The sequence below is a fragment of the Saccopteryx bilineata genome, chromosome 2, assembly GCF_036850765.1.
Source record: "Saccopteryx bilineata isolate mSacBil1 chromosome 2, mSacBil1_pri_phased_curated, whole genome shotgun sequence".
NCBI classification, from domain to species: domain Eukaryota; kingdom Metazoa; phylum Chordata; class Mammalia; order Chiroptera; family Emballonuridae; genus Saccopteryx; species Saccopteryx bilineata.
In genome coordinates this window covers 248,906,704-248,926,191 of record NC_089491.1, presented here as the reverse complement: position 1 = coordinate 248,926,191, position 19,488 = coordinate 248,906,704, and the positions used below count along the sequence as shown (strand labels likewise).

General features: G+C 46.8%; 1 long non-coding RNA gene and 1 pseudogene across 1 annotated transcript; one reads left to right on the top strand and one right to left on the bottom strand.

Moving 5' to 3' along the window:
- Nucleotides 1–1,527: 1,527 nt before the first annotated feature.
- LOC136325476 (uncharacterized) lies at nucleotides 1,528–4,669 on the bottom strand. The gene is made up of 2 exons (XR_010729261.1): nucleotides 1,779–4,669; nucleotides 1,528–1,591 (listed from the first exon to the last, which is right to left on the bottom strand). It is a non-coding gene; the product is annotated as an uncharacterized lncRNA (long non-coding RNA).
- A 3,299-nt stretch (nucleotides 4,670–7,968) lies between these two features.
- Nucleotides 7,969–12,650, top strand: LOC136322468 (zinc finger MIZ domain-containing protein 1 pseudogene; annotated as a pseudogene).
- The last annotated feature ends 6,838 nt before the right edge of the window (nucleotides 12,651–19,488 follow it).

The window sequence follows — 19,488 nt, the reverse complement described above, 5'->3', positions numbered from 1 at the left end:
TTTCTGACTCTCTGTTCATGATCAGAAGCAGATTCTCCGCTGGCTTAAGGCTGTGCCTGGCTGACCAGTGGGGTCCCTGTGGAGTTGGTGGGAATGGAGCATCACACAGACGTGGCCAAACAGTGGTCTTCCTACACTGAGCCCTCCACTCCTCTGGAGCTCTCCCAGACTAAGCCTCAGGAAGGGCAGTTTTCACACAGTGCCTGGGTCTCCTGAACCATCCAGGGTTGCTACTCACTCTTTTTGCACATCTTACAAGGTGACTTGACTCAGCACTTGGTTCTTTGCCACCTGGGATTAGGACTGAAACTCCAAAAATGATGCTGACTTTGTATAGAAGGAGTTGGCTAAAAAGAAAGCCCAGACATTATCATTTTAACTGGTCCAGCTTGTTTTTTCACTTTACAAAAGAAATCACTTAAAAGCTTTAATTACAATTGATTTCCCTACATAAATGGATTTCTTTGTGTTGGTCCTTTCAATAGAATAATTGAAGCCACAAGGCCCTTGTCTTTTTTAAAAAATTAATTAAGTCCTGGCTGGATGGGTCGCTTGGCTGGAGCATTGTCTTGCAATGCAGAGGTGGCTGGTTCAGTCCTTGGCTGAGGCACATACAGAAACAGATCGATGCTTCTGTTTCCCCCTTATCCCCCTTCCTCTCTCTGGATTCAATAAAAATAAAAAATATAAAAAAATAAAGACAAAAAATTTAAAATAGTTTGAAGATGGTGAAAGTGGTCAAAGGGACTGATTTTAATAAGATAGTTCAGGTCAGAAACTTAAAAATAACAATGCCTTTCACCTTGAAACATGGCATGGGCTCAGTGACCTTCACCGCTTCCATTCTGTAGCCTATAAACAAAGTCCCTTAAAGCAAAGGAACTTCTTTAAAGTGCTGCAGCGATGCATCAGTATTTGTCACAAATCGTTTGTTAAAAGTCCATCCCATAATGCATGCCCTTCCTGAGAATACTGACAGCCTCCATCAGCAGATACTTTTTGTCCAGTTGCAGCCACTCATGGAGTCCAATCCACATCATTATGAATATCCCAGGACATGAGGGTGCAGTGAAAGGTACTCAAGTTAGATGTTTATCAGATAAGTTCATCATGGTTATTCACTTCAAAACTGATACAAGGAAAAATTTAAAACATAGTCAAAAAAAAAAAATTTCAGGGCTTTCAGCAAAAAGGCTGCTCAAAAAGCATAAAGCTAGAGTACAGAGCAGCCGGTATGTACATTTCCACTTGTTCTAATTTTTTCCCTCTCTAACACCTTTCTCCATGTAATAATAACTTTCTGCTTACTGTCATCAGGTATAGACTCAAGGAGATCAGTCATTACACCTCAGAGCTAAATTTTTTTTCAAGTAAAGGTCACCCACTGCCAAACATTCTCTTCTGCAACCTTACATTTGTCTACTGGGATTACTGATTGAACTGACTTAAAGTAGCACCTCATTTTTATGTACTTTTCCTATCTTTCTGGAATTGATGAGGCCAGTTACCTCATTTTTTTAACCCAAGCATATGGAAGGTGAGTTGTCCTCACTTTTATAGAATTTTGTTTTCCTCTGACACATTAGAAGGCCTCATATCTTGGCCTGACCTGTGATGGTGCAGTGGATAAAGCGTCAACCTGGAAATGCTGAGGTTGCCAGGTCAAAACCCTGGGCTTGCCTGGTCAAGGCGCATATGGGAGTTGATGCTTCCTGCTCCTCCCCCCCTCCCCTCTCTATAATGAATAAATAAAATTAAAAAAAAAAAAAAAAGAAGGCCTCATATCTTTTATTATTTTCTTGTTCAAACCTAATTCTAAGAAAGGCCTGAGGAGCCTCTAGAATCTTGGCACATAATGGTGATGATCAAAAGAATATTCTACCCTCTAGAGACAGAAGTGTCCAGGCTGGGGTTGGGTGTGGGATGGCCTTTGGTACAACAGACAAGACCATTGAACATGTCATTCTTGCCTGATGGGGCCTGTAAGCCAGATTTTTATTTCCACAATTGAGCTGGAAACAAACTGTGCCTTTAAAAAATGGCTTTTCTAACGTTAGGTTGTTTATAGGTTAAGTGTACTCCTAACTCAAAAATAAGTGCATTCTCCTCTAGAGGAAATGATTTCTAACATCTAGTGATTTGTAACTTGGCAGTGGGGTAGTCTTTTTTTGCATTCTATAGGAAAAAAAGATCTGAATTTTACTCAGGTGGCAAGAAAAATACAAAAGTGCATTTTAATTTCTCTAACTTTTTATGAATATGTAGTTTTAAGTGTACATTATGCCAATTTAATAAAAATCTTACACTTTGTTTATATAGGCTTTTCTGCAGAATTTTTAAAGTTAGCATTTTTGGGCATTTTCATCTCTGATGAATGAAATGTCTTATGTACAGAATCATGATCTAGTCATTAAAGTGCTCATGGGAAGGTAGCTTTTGTTCAAAGTCTGTATCAGAACAGCTCTTACGCTCCATGCCTTCAACTTAACAATGACCACATTCCATAAAATAAAATGTGAAGTTGGTTTTTAAGCAGCTTCTGTCTTCTACTGAATCATTTTCAAAAAGTTGGTGGTGGGGAATCCTCCCTGCTGAGTTGTCCTGCATATGGCCCTCCTTGCCACACTCAGCCTATGAACAAGCTTCTTTCTTGAAACTCATCTTTAAGAGTGCTCTTCTATCTGTCTCCTACTTCCCTTCCCCCTCTACAGAACTGTCTAGAGCAGGGCTCAGCAAATTATAACAGGCCACAAAGTAAATGTTTAGACTTACAGGCCAAACAGTCTCACAACTACTCAACTCCACGATCAGCACAAAAGCAGCCAAATTTGATATAAGGACCGTATTCCAATAAAACCTTATGGAATTTTAACTGCTTTTTTTTTTTTTTTTTTTTTAGTGAGAGAGAAAGCATGTGAAAGGATCAGACAGGAAGGAGAGAGATAAGCGTCAGTTCTTTCTGTGGCACCTTAGTTGTCCATTGATTACTTTCTCATCTGTGCCTTGACTGGGGGCTGCAGCAGAGTGAGTGACTCCTTGCTCAAGCCAGTGACCTTGGACTCTAGCCAGTGACATTGAGTGTCAAGCCAGCGACCATGGGGTCACATCTATTATCACACACACAAGCCAGCTCAACTGGTGACCTCGAGGTTTTGAACCTGGGTCCTCAGCATCCCAGGCCAATGCTCTATCCACCACACCACCAGCTGGTCAGGCCATTTTATATAATTTCTACATGCTACAAAATGTTTCTTTTGATTTTTTTTAACCACTTAAAAATGTAAAACCACTTAGTTCACAAGAGATACAAAATATGGTGCCTGCATTTGTCCCATGGGCCATAGTTAGTTCCCCATTTACACTATCAAGAAGTAACCCCATTGGTGGAGAGGATGAAGAATGTCTGGCCATTCTACTCAAGTGGGTTACCAGGACTCATGGTTTCCAAGCCATCAGGGCTCCAGGTTTCTCTCCTGGGCAACACTGCAACCTGTTAAGAAAGGGAGAACAGTCCAGGCCTAGCCTTGGCTCCACTCTCCTGCCTCTATCTTCACGTCTGACTGTAGACCTAAGAATTGCTTCCAGATCTGAAAGTTCTGAGAAAGTGCCTGCAGGCTGAGCTAGGCTATCTTGGAAATCTTACCTGTCAGTGGACTGGCTATCCATATCCCAAAGACCACCCTGGTTTCAGTGGGTATCATCTTTAAGCATCATTATAAATAAAGAATGATGAGGGTCTGAACTTGGATAGTGGAATTTTCTGGGAACTCAAGGAAGAGGACATTATATAGAAAGAAGCATATTTGAGGGCCTGGCCTGGTAGCTCAGTTGGTTAGAGCATTGTCCCAATACACCAACATTGCAGGTTCGATCCTTAGCGCACATACAAGAATCAACCAATGCACCTGATCAGGCAGTGGCACAGTGGATAGAGAGTCAAACTGGGATGTGGACGACACAGGTTCGAGACCCCGAGGTTGCCAGCTTGAGCTCAGGCTCGGGCTCATCTGGTTTGAGCAAAGCTTACCAGCTTGGACCCATGGTCACTGGCTCAAGCAAGGGGTTACTTGGTCTGCTGAAGGCCCATAGTCAAGGCACATATGAGAAAACAATCAATTAACAACTAAGGTGTCACAATGGAAAACTGATGATTGACATCTGAGTTCCTGTCTGTCCCTATCTATCCCTCTCTCTGATTGTCTCTGTAAAAAATAAAAATAAAAAAAAATCAACCAATGAATGTATAAATAAGTGGAACTAATTGATGTTTCTCTCTCTTCTCTTCCTCTTTCTCTCTAAAATCAATATATAGAGAAAGAAGCATAATTGAAAAACAAAAGTGGCTCTGTTGGGAGCTACAGGTAGAGAAAAGGCTAGTGTTTGGGTTGTGGGTGAGAGGTGACATGAGGAAGGTAGGCAAGTCCCAATCTGAAAGGTTAATTTTTATTTTATTTTATTTTTTGTATTTTTCTGAAGTTGGAAACGGGGAGGCAGTCAGACAGACTCCCTCATGCGCCCGACCGGGATCCACCCGGCATGCCCACCAGGGGGCAATGCTCTGCCCCTCTGGGGCGTCACTCTGTTGCAACCAGAGCCATTCTAGCGCCTGAGGCAGAGACCACAGAGCCATCCTCAGCGCCCGGGCCAACTTTGCTCCAATGGAGCCTTGGCTGCGGGAGGGGAAGAGAGAGACAGAGAGGAAGGAGAAGGGGAGAGGTGGAGAAGCAGATGGGCGCTTCTTCTGTGTGCCCTGGCTGGGAATCGAACCCGGGACTCCTGCATGCCAGACCAATGAAAGGTTAATTTTTATTTTTTTATTTTAGAGAGAGAGGAAGGAAGGAGAGAGAGATAGAAACAAGAATATCGATTGGTTTCTGTATATGACCTGACTGGGAATCGAACCAGCAACCTCAGAGCTTCAAGTGATACTTTAACCAACTGAGTCATCCAGCCAGGGCTGCATCACAACATTCTAAGAGAAAGAGGCCCTGGCCAGTTGCTCAGTGGATAGAGCGTTGGCCCAGTGTATGAACATCCTGGGTTCTGTTCCCAGTCAGGACACCCAAGAGAAGCAACCATCTGCTTCTCTTCCCTTCACTCTCCCCCTTCTCTTCCCTTTCTGCAGCTAGTTGCTCCATTGGTTCAAGCGTCAGTCTGTCTCACTATATCCCCTCCTCTCACTAAAGAAAAAAAAAAGGAAAAGAAAGAAACAACCTTAAGGAGAATTGGCAAAGGTAAAAATGTGTGATGCAGAAAAAGGCTTAGTAGGATAAATTTATAAAGCTCTAAAAAATGTAAGGCATTTAGATTCTATGGATATTCATTGTATACAAATTACTCATCAAGAGCTAATTGAGCCTGACCAGGCGGTGGCACAGTGGATAGAGCTTTGGACTGGTTCGAGAAGCACCCAGGTTCGAGACCCCCGAGGTCACCAGCTTGAGCGCAGGCTCATCTGGCTTGAGCAAAAAGCTCACCAGCGCCTGACCAGGCGGTGGCGCAGTGGATTGAGCGTTGGACTGGGACGCGGAAAGACCCAGGTTCGAGACCCAAGGTTGCCAGCTTGAACACGGGTTCATCTGGCTTGAGCAAAAAGTTCACCAGCTAGGACCCAAGGTCACTGGCTCGAGCAAGGGGTTACTCAATCTGCTGAAGGCCTGCGGTCATGGCACATATGAGAAAGCAATCAATGAACAACTAAGGCATCGCAACGAAAACCTGATGATTGATGCTTCTCATCTCTCTCCGTACCTGTCTGTCTGTCCCTATCTATCCCTCTATCTGACTCTCTCTCTGTCCCTGTAATAATTAATTAATTAATTTTAAAAATAAAAAGCTCACCAGCTTGGACCCACGGTTGCTGGCTCAAGCAAGGGGTTACTCGGTCTGCTGAAGGCCCGCGGTCAAGGTACATGTGAGAAAGCAATCAATAAACAACTAACATGTCCCAGCGAAAAACTGATGATTGATGCTTCTCATCTCTCGCCGTTCCTGTCTGTCCCTATCTATCCCTCTCTCTCTCTCTCTGTCCCTGAAAAAAAAAAATTGATGCCAAATTCCTGACTTGCCATCCACACAGCATTTTGATGGCTTATTTTATTAAAATTTTCTTTCAGCTCAGAGCCAAGGCAGATTTTTCAAAACAGAGAACCATTCTAAGCCATCATTACTGAATAATTAATGGCTTTGGAAATTAATTTTTGCCACAGAGTTGATAATTTTTTCTTAATTCAACCTAAAATTACAGGACAAAACTGTTTAAATGTGAAATGTATACTGCAGAAAAGTCATTTTGACAATAACTAATGTCATTTTGAAGCATAAGTAATGTTAAGCTGCTTTATACACTTCCTGTGCTGTCAAAGTTAAAACAAAAGCAAGATCTGCATTCCCACACAAAATTGCAGCACATATCTTTTCTGACCTCAAACTATAGTTCCAGCAGGATTTTCAGACCTTGTTGTCAAGTACAATGGAAATTTTCATATTTTAAAATCCATTTAATTGTGCAATTGAGGATTTTCCACCTAACCTTCGATTGAAGATAATTAATCTGCAGTAAAACAAGTTAAAAGGCTTCCTTGCCCTGGCCGGTTGGCTCAGCGGTAGAGCGTCGGCCTAGCGTGCGGAGGACCCGGGTTCGATTCCCGGCCAGGGCACATAGGAGAAGCGCCCATTTGCTTCTCCACCCCTCCGCCGCGCCTTCCTCTCTGTCTCTCTCTTCCCCTCCCGCAGCCAGGGCTCCATTGGAGCAAAGATGGCCCGGGCACTGGGGATGGCTCTGTGGCCTCTGCCCCAGGCGCTAGAGTGGCTCTGGTCGCAACATGGCGACACCCAGGAGGGTCGCAACATGGCGACGCCCAGGATGGGCAGAGCATCGCCCCTGGTGGGCGTGCTGGGTGGATCCCGGTCGGACGCATGCGGGAGTCTGTCTGACTGTCTCTCCCTGTTTCTAGCTTCAGAAAAATGCAAAAAAAAAAAAAAAAAGGCTTCCTTCCAGACTTATGTACTTGTGTCCAGATCAATAAAGCAGAAATAGAGAGGCTTGAGTGGCATTTTGCAGATTGTTAGGTCCTTTGCTATTTGATTTCCACTTCAATATAGTATACATTGTGTAACTCACATGTCATATCATTTCACATGGACTATAAGATTTATTGATGTGGACATAAAGTGATAAGAAATTTAAGAAATGTGCCTCGCTTGTGGTGGCACAATGGATAAAGCATTGACCTGGAATGCTGAAGTCTCTGGTTTGAAGCCCCAGGCTTGCTCAGTCAAGGCACATGCAAGAAGCAACTCCTGCGAGTTGATGTCTCCTGCTCTTCCTCTCTGCCTTTTTTTTTTTTTTTTTTTTTTTTTTTTTGTATTTTTCTGAAGCTGGAAACGGGGAGAGACAATCAGACAGACTCCCGCATGCGCCAGACCAGGATCCACCCGGCATGCCCACCAGGGGCGACGCTTTGCCCACCAGGGGGCGATGCTCTGTCCCTCCGGGGCGTCGCTCTGTGGCAACCAGAGCCACTCTAGCGCCTGGGGCAGAGGCCAAGGAGCCATCCCCAGCGCCCAGGCCATCTTTGCTCCAATGGAGCCTTGGCTGCGGGAGGGGAAAGAGAGACAGAGAGGAAGGGGGGGGTGGAGAAGCAAATGGGCGCTTCTCCTATGTGCCCTGGCCGGGAATCGAACCCAGGTCCCCCGCACGCCAGGCCGACCCTCTACCACTGAGCCAACCGGCCAGGGCCTTTTTTTACTCTTTAAACGTATTTTGACAAGCAAACTTGACTCAAAGGAACCGCTGAGCTAAAGCTTGCCTTAAACCTATTTTAATACACTAGCATGAGACACTTGCTGTCAATGAAGCACTGATGGACAGTCTCATAGATTTTTTTATTCAGTGTTTCTTTGATTGTCAGCTCTCTAAACCTAAAAAACAACTTGGTCAGGTATTTTAAATTTTGAAATAAAAAAATGGAAGGAAACTTTTCAAAGAAAAGTGGTGGTGCAGTAGCTAAAACCAAGGTGGTTGGTGGTGGGCAGCAGCTAGCAGGAGCACGGAAAACTGAGCCCTCGGTGTGGCAATGCAGGCATTGTCCACTGCCCCTGTGCAGCCTTTGTTCAGTGCCGGCTGTACCCTGCCTGGTTTCACCCACCACCTGGCCCCAGCCCCTGGCAGGCTCCAGGGTGGAACCTCAGCTGGTACAGCTTCCAGCACTGTTGTCCTCTTGGTGCTGCTGTGAGGAATTGCTGCTCTAACATCAGAAGCGCTGCCAGAACGACCCCCCTCCCAAAGAAACTCCCCATACAACCCCCTTAACTCCATGAGCTCCATGAAAGGTATTCTGTCACCCAGTGATGGGCCATTCCCTTATGGCTCTGTCCTTTGGCAGCAGAACATCAACCAGCCTCCCTGCTCCCTCTCTGTGGTCACCACAGTTTGGGGAGTGACCAACATATTCCAGAGCCAGGTCCTCGGGAACCCTATGGCCAATACCAACAACACCATGAATTCAGGCAACAACCCATGGCATTGGGCATGACCACCAATAACCTTGACCTCAAATCTCCCCAGTTTGCTAGGCAGCAGCAGTTCTTGGCCAAAGCTGGTTCGATATAGCCCTACATCCAGTAGGGCAGGCACAGTGGGCCCAACTACCCTGGCAGTAGATCTTTGGGACCTGTTACACTGGGGGTCCTAATGCCCCTGCAGGCATTGGCATCCCTCAGCACACCAAGCTACCTACTCACTTCACTCAACCAGTGGCGGCAGCAGCAGCCACGGCCAGTACCACTATGGCAGCCTTGCAGGAGACACAGAATAAGGATAAAAACCAATATAGTCTGATAGGTACCACCCGGGCATATAACAGCTAATTCATGAACCATCCTGGGCTGCAGGGGACCTGCCTCCATGAGAGACAGCATGAACTCTGTAAGCATGTCAGCTGGCATGACAACTTTGGGGATGAGCAGCCCTCCCGTGGATATGAACCAGCCTCAGCTGCCCAGCATCCGCCCCTTTGGCAGGCACGAGCAGTGGAGGCCCTAGCAGACCTATCTGAGCTCCCAGCCCCAGTCCGTTTTCATTCAGAGCATAAAGAGGCCATACCCAGGAAAGCACAACTACGAAAACCAGCAATACAAACCAAAGAGCCAATTCCCCATGCAGCCAGGCCAGTATCCCATTCCCAAATCCCCATGGCTGCTCATTTGACCAACTAACCCAGGCAAAGGATGCCTGGCCAGCCAAGCACCAGTCAGTACCTGCACCACCACCACCACCCCCAGTCAACATCGGGCAGTGTTACAAGCCAGAGCAGTTTAATGGACAAAATAACAGCTTTTTGGGAAGCAGCTACGGTAACTATAGCCAACGGAATGTCAATACTAGGCCAGTTCCTGTGGCAAATTACTACCACTCACCTGTTCCAGGGAATCGCAGGCCCCCTCCATGACCCTCGGGAGCAGCATACCCCCCATACCTGTCCTCAGACCTAGATATTAAATCATCCTTCCCACCTGACATCAAGCCAAATACGAGTGCTCTGCCACCACCCCCAGCCACTTACAATGACATGCTACAGCTCATGATCTGCCTGTGTGATGGTGTGGTGCTGTATGTAGTACTTCACCTTGAGTACAACCTTGCCATAAGGAATCATGTCTTTCATCTGCGGCCCACAGCCACCAGACACTGATATGGAGGTCTGACCTGGAGCTGCAGTTCAAGTGCTGCCACCACGAGGACCAGCAGATGGATGCCAACTGGCCAGCCTCTGTGCAAGTCAGCATGAATGCCACACACTCTCCAGTGGTAGTGGTAACAGGACCTCTCACCAGTCCCTGCACCTCAAGCACATGTGTCAGCCAGCCGCAACACCATCTAGATCACCTTCAGGGCCTGCTGTGCTGTTCCACCTCTTCATGCTGCAGCTGGTCTACCAAGTCTACCAGGTGTCTGTGTGTTCTGTGCAGCAAGGGCTATTCAAGAAGCTCCTCCTAAAAAATTAATGCCTCCTGGCCTGACCTGTGGTGGTACAGTAGATAAAGCATCAACCTGGAATACTGAAGTTGCTGGTTTTAAACCCTGGGCTTACCTGATTAAGGCACATATGGGGTTGATGCTTCCTGCTCCTCCCCCATCTCCCTCTCTCTAAAAATGGAAAAATAAAATCAGCCTGACCAGGTGGTAGCACAGTGGATAGAGCATTGGCCTGGGATGCAGAGGCTCGAAACCTGGGTTCGAAACCCTCAGGTCGCTGGCTTGAGTGTGGGATCATAGACATGGCCCCATTGTTGGGGACCAAAAGCCAACAGAGTCTTTGCAGTTTAGATTGTGGGGGAGTGAGATGTGGGGAACTTACTGTAAGCTGACAGTCTGCCCAACCCCCCCACCTTACTTGTTCTATGAAGTTGCTAAAGGCTATTTTTTTCCACACCTTCATGTTAGCTATGGTGCTGGATTGTTTATACTGGGTCCTATGCCCCATTTTGTCCCTCAGAAAGACTTGAGGCAAGTTTCTTTTTATCCTTTGTTTTGTGAAGGTAAGGTGTTGTGTATGGTGGGGGTTTCTGCACTTGGGAGAATTCTTGGGATGCCTTGAAAATGTGACTTTGCTTTAATGATCTCTTTGATTTGCTAATGGCCTCAGTTTGCCCTATAAATAAAGCAGGTTGGGGGATGGAGGGTTGCTTTTTGCAAGCTATCTTTACGTTGCAAAGAGATGTCTTGAGCCCATCATTTTTCTCTTTAAGGCTATTTTCTTAATTCCGCACTGTTCCCACTCAGGACCTGGAATTACTAGCTGAGCCGGTTCACGGCACCCCATGATCTCTGGTTTGAAGCCCATGATCTCTGGTTTGAAGCCCAAGGTCGCTGGTTTGAGCCCAGTGTCACTGCCTTGAACAGTGGGTCACTGGCTCAGCTGCAGCCCCTGAGTCAAGGCACATATGAGAAAGCAATCAACAAACAATTCAGGTGCTGCAATGAAGAGTTGATGCTTCTCATCTCTCTTCTTGTCTGTCTCGCTCACTAAAAAAAAAGAAAAGAATAAACAAAAATTTAAAAATAAAAGCACCTCCTGCCTGCTGAGCACTGCATCGCCAAAATCAAGTAGAATTTATTCAGTGTGGCAGCCTCATCAGGCAACACAATCTCAATGGGGAGGACAGCATGGAGCAGACAGCCATCAAGATGTCTTTAAAGTGCCCCATCACAGTCCAGCCATCTAGCTGCCTGCTTAAAGCCACGATTGCACGCATGTCTAGTGCTTTGACCTGGAATCACACCTGCAGCTGAATTGCAATAAAACCACTCTGCTCGCCCTGGCCAGTTGGCTCAGTGGTAAAGCATCGGCCTGGTGTGCAGGAGTCCCGGGTTTGATTCCCAGCCAGGGCACACAGGAGAAGCGCCCATCTGCTTCTCCACCCCTCCCCCTCTTCTTCCTCTCTGTCTCTCTCTTCCCCTCCCGCAGCCAAGGCTTCATTGAAGCAAAGTTGGCCCAAGGATGGCTCTGTGGCCTCTGCCTCAGGCGCTAGAATGGCTCTGATTACAGCAGAGTGACGCAGCAAGATGGGCAGAGCATAGCCCCCTGGTGGGCGTGCGGGTGGATCCTGGTCGGGTGCATGCGGGAGTCTGTCTGACTGCCTCCCCATTTCCAACTTTGGAAAAATACAAAAAAAAACCACACTCTGCTCGAGGGCCTGGCGGTAGCTCAGTACATGTGGGGCATCCTCAATGCCATTCAACTCTCCCAAGTTTGATGAGGTCACCATCAACCCCAGATGCATTTGGCAACCAGTGCTCATCAAGTTGGATCTACACATCAAGGATGACCCTAGCACCATCCCCTCCAAGAAGTTCAAGACCATGAGTCACAGCCAGATGATCATGCCCAATGTCATGGAGATGATCTTAGCCCTGTGCCTGCTCCTGCCTTCAACTGAGGGCACCAACTCTAATGACTACAGCAAGCAAGGCAACAACTACCCAGTCCATAGCAACTTTGACTTTCTTCATGGCATCCCTGGTAGAACTTCACACACCATTCCCCCCAGCTCTCTCACCCCCAAGACATGCCCAACAATGTGGTTGCCCTCAAGAAACCCCTCAGCCACCCCATGTAGAAAACTATGCCCACATACTGGCAATTCTGACCAGCCCCATCCCTCCATACAAGCAGCCAGTTAGGTCCTCCATTACATCACAGTGAGGCTCCTCCTCCTCCTTCCCCCTTCCCAGCAAACATTAACCCCTCCTCAGCCTTAGAGAGTCAGGCAGGAGCATAAGTAGCATCTGACATGCCAGTTTTCACTGGACTTCCTTCCAGAACTCACAAATTCTGACAAGCTCCTCTCATAGCTGGATTCTCCCCCAACCCCTGCTGAGCAATAGTAATGATGACCTCCTCTCTTTGAGAACTGAAGCCCACCCCACTTTGGGGCCATCCCTCCCCACTCCATGCTTTATTTGTCCCACACACACTTTCCCACTGGAAGCCTGTGTCCTCAGACCACCCCTGGAAAGAATGCACTGTGAAGGCTGTGTGGGTTGGGAGCCAATGCCCAGAGCAGGCCCTGAGGATGGCCCTCACAATGGAGAACCAGCCAGTGAGAGGGCACGCACTGAAAACAGCTTCCTGGTCCCTCTGTGAGTGCTGATTCCAAACAACCCTCCAGTGCCCCCTACTCAGGTCCTTCCAGTTTCTAAATTGTAACCCGGCCTCTCTGCTTCCTGGCCAAAAGGGGCCAAGGTTGTCACTTTGACCCCTGACCTCTAAGCCAAGATACCCTGTAAACACTCTCTCAGAAAGCAGAAATAAAGGATAAGATTCTGTTTGAGAGAGGGTGTGCCATTCCTGCTTAGAGACTGATGGGGAAAGGGTTGGGCCCTCCTCAGAGCCAGGCAATGCAGCAAGTGGCTCCATGACCTTTGTTGGGTCTGGGCCAGGCCTTGGGAAGCAGTGAGTACTCAGCAGAAATTTTTGTGTTCTTAGTTGAGAGTCAGGGAAATGCTGCCAGGTGGTCAATAGGAACAACAACCTAATATGTTCCAAGCCACTCCATTTTTAAACAATTTAAAGCTACGAAGTCATCTGGAGAAAATAAACATTGGACTTGGACAGCAAGCAAACCATTTCTCTCCATGTGTTCTATTTCCTTCCAACTGCTCCTGACCAACCTCTCCCAGACTGTTATGCAGGAAATCCACTTCCTTCTGTACTGGTTTCCTTTTGTTCTAGACAGCAAGATGGGATGGTGGAAAGGCATGGGAAACTCAAGACTCGGGCGCATTCATGCACTTAGCAGCATGAACCCATGCATTAGTATCTTTAGCCCCAGCTTTCTGCCCCTTGTGCTTAAGGCTGCCCATATGTGCTGGGATGTACCCATGAGCATGAAGGGGTGTTTCTGTGGCTGGCTCAGACACAGTGCTTGGCTGCCAGCCTCTCCTTGTTGTGTCTCACTGCCTTGGAAACCTCACCCTTCACTCCTGCTGGTTCAAACAGAAGCAGCCTCTGGATTCCATCCACCCCTTTGCTCCATTCAGCTTACTGCTGAATCTTCCAAGTAGCTTGATTGTCTGTTTCATTTCAGAATCCTCTGTGCTGCCCTAAGCAGCACGGCTGGGATGCTGCTGGGCCATCAGGTCACTTGTGTCATGTCTGTAAATTTGTTGTGCCCCTCCTTCTACTACTGCCTGGGCCCTCTCCTGCTCTCTCTCTCTTCATGGTGGGTGGGCCCCAGCAATCTGCTGGACTTGACCAGAAGGTGGCCCCAGCTGTTGATTTCTAGTTACTGTACCAGATGTCCAGCACAAAGTTTTCTGAAGGAACGCTGCCATTGTCCTTCCCCACACCTTTTTTCCTTTGTCCCATTGTTGAGCTTTTTTACAGTGTGGTATTTGGTACGCAAATCAATTATTTTTAGAATTGCTTTTGTGCCTGACCAGGGGTGGCGCAGTGGATAGAGCGCCAATGGATAGAGTGGAGGATCCAAGTTCGAGACCCCGAGGTCGCCAGCTTGAGCGCAGGCTCATCTGGTTTGAGCAAGGCTCACCAGCTTGGACCCAAGGTCGCTGGCTCGAGCAAGGGATCACTCAGTCTGCTGTAGCCCCACGGTCAAGGCACATATGAGAAAGCAATCAATGAACAACTAAGGTGTCGCAATGAAAAACTAATGATTGATGCTTCTCATCTCTCTTCGTTCCTGTCTGTCTGTCCCTATCTGACTCTCTCTCTGTCTCTGTAAAAAAAAAACAAAAAACAATTGCTTTTGTAAGTACTGTATCTTTGTGAATATTTTAGTATTATCTTTGATAATATTCAGCATTTTCATGACCTGGTTATAGCATGTGCTGATGCATATAAAACACCTTGACTCAACAATAAAAATAATTTTTTAATGTTTATTTTATTGATTTTTTAAATTTTTTATTTATTTATTTTTAATATTTTATTTTTGAGAGAGAGAGAGAGAGAAGGGGGCAGGAATAGGAAGAATCAACTTCCCTATGTGCCTTGACCAGTAAGCCCAGGGTTTCAAACTAGCAACCTCAGCATTCCAGGTTGACACTTTATCCACTGTGCCACTACAGGTCAGGGTATTTTTTTAAAATATTTTATTGTTTTTTTTTTTTTTTTTTTTTTTCACATTCAAAATATTTACTGTTCTCAAACAGGCCAGCGCGCGGCTCTATTCACACTTCCCGTCCATCCCCTCTCCCGACTCCTCCCCATGAGAACCTCGGGGAATGTGAGAGATGGGTCCAGATGGGTCCGGCGGGAGGTCAGCGGGGTGGCAGAGACCAAACCCCTGCATGCTGGCTGGCTCGATTCATATGAGCATGAGTGAATGTCATGGCGAACTCCTCCAGCACGACAGCGTGCCTCACGCGCAGCCACCCGCGCAGTGGGGCTAGTGAGCCCAGGACCCACACTCCTGGTATCTCGGATCGTACCTCACACGCCCGGCCACAGACCTACTGAGTCGCAGCATAAGGCTTTAGGTATACGCCAGCAGCGAGGGCCCAAACGGGCAGGCATTCAGCGGAGCATTCCTGCGCGTTCAGATTATGTCATTTCTTTATTATTGATTTTTCTAGAGAGAGGAAGGGAGAACAGGAGAGAGAGACAGGAACATCTGTTCCTGTATGTGCCCTGACTGGGGATTGAACCAGCAATTTCTGCACTCCAAGTCAATGCTCTAACCAACCGCACTATCTGGCCAGAGCTATTTTATTGATTTTTAGAGAGGAAGGAAGGGAGAGAGAGAGAGACAGGACCATCAACCTGTTCCTATATGTACCCTGACCAGAGATCAAACTGGCAACCTCTGTGTTTTGGGATGACAATCCAACCAACCAAGCTATCCGGCCAGGCAAGAAAAATAAATTAAAAAATATTTTGGTCCTGACCAGTTTGCTCAGTGGTAGAGTGTCAACCCAGCATATTTAAGCCCCAGATTCAGTTTTCAGTCATGGCATACAGGAGAAGCAACCATCTGCTGCTCCCCCCTCCCCCTCCCCCTCTCTTCTCCCGCAACTATGGATCAATAAGCATGTTGGCCCCAGGTGCTGAGGATGGTTCCATGGAGCCTCTGCTTCAGGAGCTAAAAATAGCTTGGTTGGGAGCATCAGCCCCAGATGGGGGTTGCTGGGTGGATCCTGGTCAAGGCACATGCAGAACTCTATCTCCCCTCCTCATTTAAATTGAAAAAATATATATATTTATATATAATATATATTTATATATAAATATATATTATTTATTTATTTATTTATTTATTTCTTAGAGATGAGAGAAAGAGACAGAGAGAGAGAAGGGGGAGGAGCTAGAAGCATCAACTCCCATATGTGACTTGACCGGGCAAGCCCAGGGTTTCGAACCAGCGACCTCAGCATTTCCAGGTCGACACTTTATCCACTGCGCCACCACAGGTCTATATATATTTTTTACAGAGACAAGGAGAGAGGGACAGATAGGGACAGACAGATAGGAAGGGAGAGAGATGAGAAGCATCAATTCTTCATTGTGGCATCTTATTTGTTCATTGATTGCTTTCTCATATGTGCCTTGATGGGGGGGGGGGCTACAGCAGAGCGAGTGACCCCTTGCTCAAGCCAGCAACCTTGGGCTCAAACCAGCAACCACGGGATCATGTCTATGATCCCAAACTCAAGCCAGCGACCCCACGCTCAAGCTGCTAAGCCTGTGCTGAAGCCAGATGAGCCCATGCTCAAGCTGGCAACCTTGGGGTTTCGAACCTGAGTCCTCCGTGTCCCAGTCCGACACTTTATCCACTGAGCCACCACCTGGTCAGGCCTATATGTATTTTATTTACTGATTTTTTAGAGAGGGAAAGATGGGGGCGGGGACATAGAGGACCAGGAAGCATCAACTCATTGTTGCTTCTCTCAGTTGTGCCTTGACTGGACAAGCCTGGGGTTTTTAACTGGCGACCTTAGTGTTTCAGGTCAACGTCTTACCACACTGCACCACAGCAAGTCAGGCCCAAATATTTATTTATTTATTATTTATTTTTATTTTTTGGTATTTTTCTGAAGCTGGAAACGGGGAGAGACAGTCAGACTCCCGCATGCGACCGACCGGGATCCACCTGGCACGCCCACCAGGGGGCGACACTCTGCCCACCAGGGGGGCGATGCTCTGCCCCTCCGGGGCGTTGCTCTGTTGCAACCAGAGCCACTCCAGTGCCTGGGGCAGAGGCCAAGGAGCCATCCCCAGCGCCCGGGCCATCTTTGCTCCAATGGAGCCTCGCTGCGGGAGGGGAAGAGAGAGACAGAGAGGAAGGAGAGGGGGAGGGGTGGAGAAGCAGATGGGCGCCTCTCCTGTGTGCCCTGGCCGGGAATCGAACCCAGGACCCCTTGCACGCCAGGCCGACGCTCTACCACTGAGCCAACCGGCCAGAGCCCCAAATATTTATTTTAAATGCATTTATTATATTGATAACGAAACAATTGCACAATCTCCTTACCTTCAATAAAATGTTTCCAGTTTTCTCTTGATTTTGTTCCATCTTTAACCCAGCTACATTCAAAAATTACTTATTAATGGCCCTGGCCGGTTGGCTCAGTGGTAGAGCGTCCACCTGGCGTTCGGAAGTCCCGGGTTCAATTCCCGGCCGGGGCACACAGGAGAAGCGCCCATCTGCTTCTCCACCCCTCCCCCTCTCCTTCCTCTCTGTCTCTCTCTTCCCCTCCCGCAGTCGAGGCTCCATTGGAGCAAAGATGGCCCGATTGCTGGGGATGGCTCTATGGTCTCTGCCTCAGGCGCTAGAGTGGCTCTGGTCGCAACAGAGCAACGCCCCCTGGTGGGCGTGCCTGGTGGATCCCGAGGGCGCATGCGGGAGTCTGTCTGATTGCCTCCCCATTTCCAGCTTTGGAAAAAAAAATTACTTATTAAATATATATTATGTGCTGGGCATTGGGAATACAAAAATATAACATATCTTCCTCCAAGATGCTCAGATTAGGAAGAAGGAAACACTTATAAATAATTACAATAGAATGGGATAAGAATTTATTTGGGTTGTGACCACAGCCTTTGCATAGTAAGCCTAGGGTGTGGTCAAATTTTGTTCTACTCTTTTTTTTTACACTTGATCGTAGCCAAAAGGCCGAGAAGCGATCTACTCTTTTTTAAAAAAAATATTTTATTGATTGATTTTAAAGAGGAAAGAGAGACAGAAAGGCGGGGTGGGAAGCATCAACTCATAGTTGCTTCTCATCTATGCCTTAACAGAACAAGCCCGGGGTTTCAAACGGGTGACCTCAGCATTCCAGGGCGATGCTCTATCCACTGCACCACCACAGGTTAGGCTTTGTTCTACTTTTAGAAGAATAGAAATGTTTCAGAGTCACCAACAGAGAGGTGACCCCCAAAACCTTCATGATGGCCTACCAAAGGAGAAGCTATACACAGGTTAAGGACTGAGCTTCTACATACAGAGGCTGGAGGAAACAAAGTACCACAGAAAGAGTCTGAGATAGTATACTTGGAGTTGAAAGGAATTGTTAGTGTCCCAGGAGGTGGCAGGGTGGGGAAGAAGTCTTTCCAGAAAGAGATTTTCAATATAAACACATAAGGCTAGGTAGATCAAAGAAAATGATGAATTCAATGGAGATCAATGATGATCTCCAAAGACCAGTTTCAGGAAAAGTAAGGGTAGAAGCCAAACAAAGAAGGCTAGGCAAGATGACATGAGAAAATCTGGCAGTGAGAAGCAGCTAGAAAATCAAATGGAGATTTTTTTCTCCCACCCTTATTCATTTTAAGATCTACACACTTTTTGGGTATGGAGCTAAAAGCTCTAGAAGAGGCTGAATAATAATGAAAAACATACAGATGATGCTTAATATGTGTCAGGCACTATTCTAAACACTTTACATGTATTAGCTTGTTTAATAATATATGAAGCATGGGTGGAATGGTTAAGTAATTGGCCCAAGGTCACTCAGCTAGTCAATTGACTGAGCGAGGATTTGAACCCAAGCAGTCAGCTTCAAATTCTGTGCTACTCAAATTGTACCCGAGACTAATACAACATAAAAGGATTTTGGAGTTGATAAAATGTGCTGATCCTGAGTCACAAAAAGCACTAGACCTTACCCTTTAGTTTACCCTAAACCAGGGGTCCCCAAACTTTTTACACAGGGGGCCAGTTCACTGTCCCTCAGACCGTTGGAGGGCTGGACTATAAAAAAAAAAACTATGAACAAATCCCTATGCACACTGCACATATCTTATTTTAAAGTAAAAAACAAAACGGGAACAAATACAATATTTAAAATAAAGAACAAGTAAATTTAAATCAACAAACTGACCAGTATTTCAATGGGAACTATGCTCCTCTCACTGACCACCAATGAAAGAGATGCCCCTTCCGGAAGTGCTGGGAGGGCCAGATAAATGGCCTCAGGGGGCCGCATGTGGCCCATGGGCCGTAGTTTGGGGACCCCTGCCCTAAACTGTACATCACCTATCACCCTATGTCCAACCTGAGGAGTTGGAGGTGTGCAAAGAGCCAAAATGAAATTGCATTGCCAGAGGGAGCTAAGTATGGGGTTTGTACTGCTTGCATCTCCCTTTTTGGACGTGCTTTCTCTTCTCTCCAGCTCCTGGGGTGGTGCAACCAATAATCGAGCACCAGTAGCCTTGAGGTTTCTCTCGATAGTCATTCGTTCAACAAATACAGCATCAACTCAGAGCCACGCATTATGCTAAACCCAAAGATGAACAAGACAATCATTCCCCACTTTCTTTTTTTTTACAATTTTAAAAAAGACTTCAAGCGTCGCCCCCTGGTGGGCTTGCCGGGTGGATCCCGGTCGGGCGCATGCGGGAGTCTGTCTGTCTCTCCCCGTTTCCGGCTTCAGAAAAATACAGAAAAAAAAATTTAAAAAGACTTCATTCCATTTTTTTTTCAAAGAGGAGAGGGGGAGGAGATAGATAGAGAAAGCGAAGGGGGAGG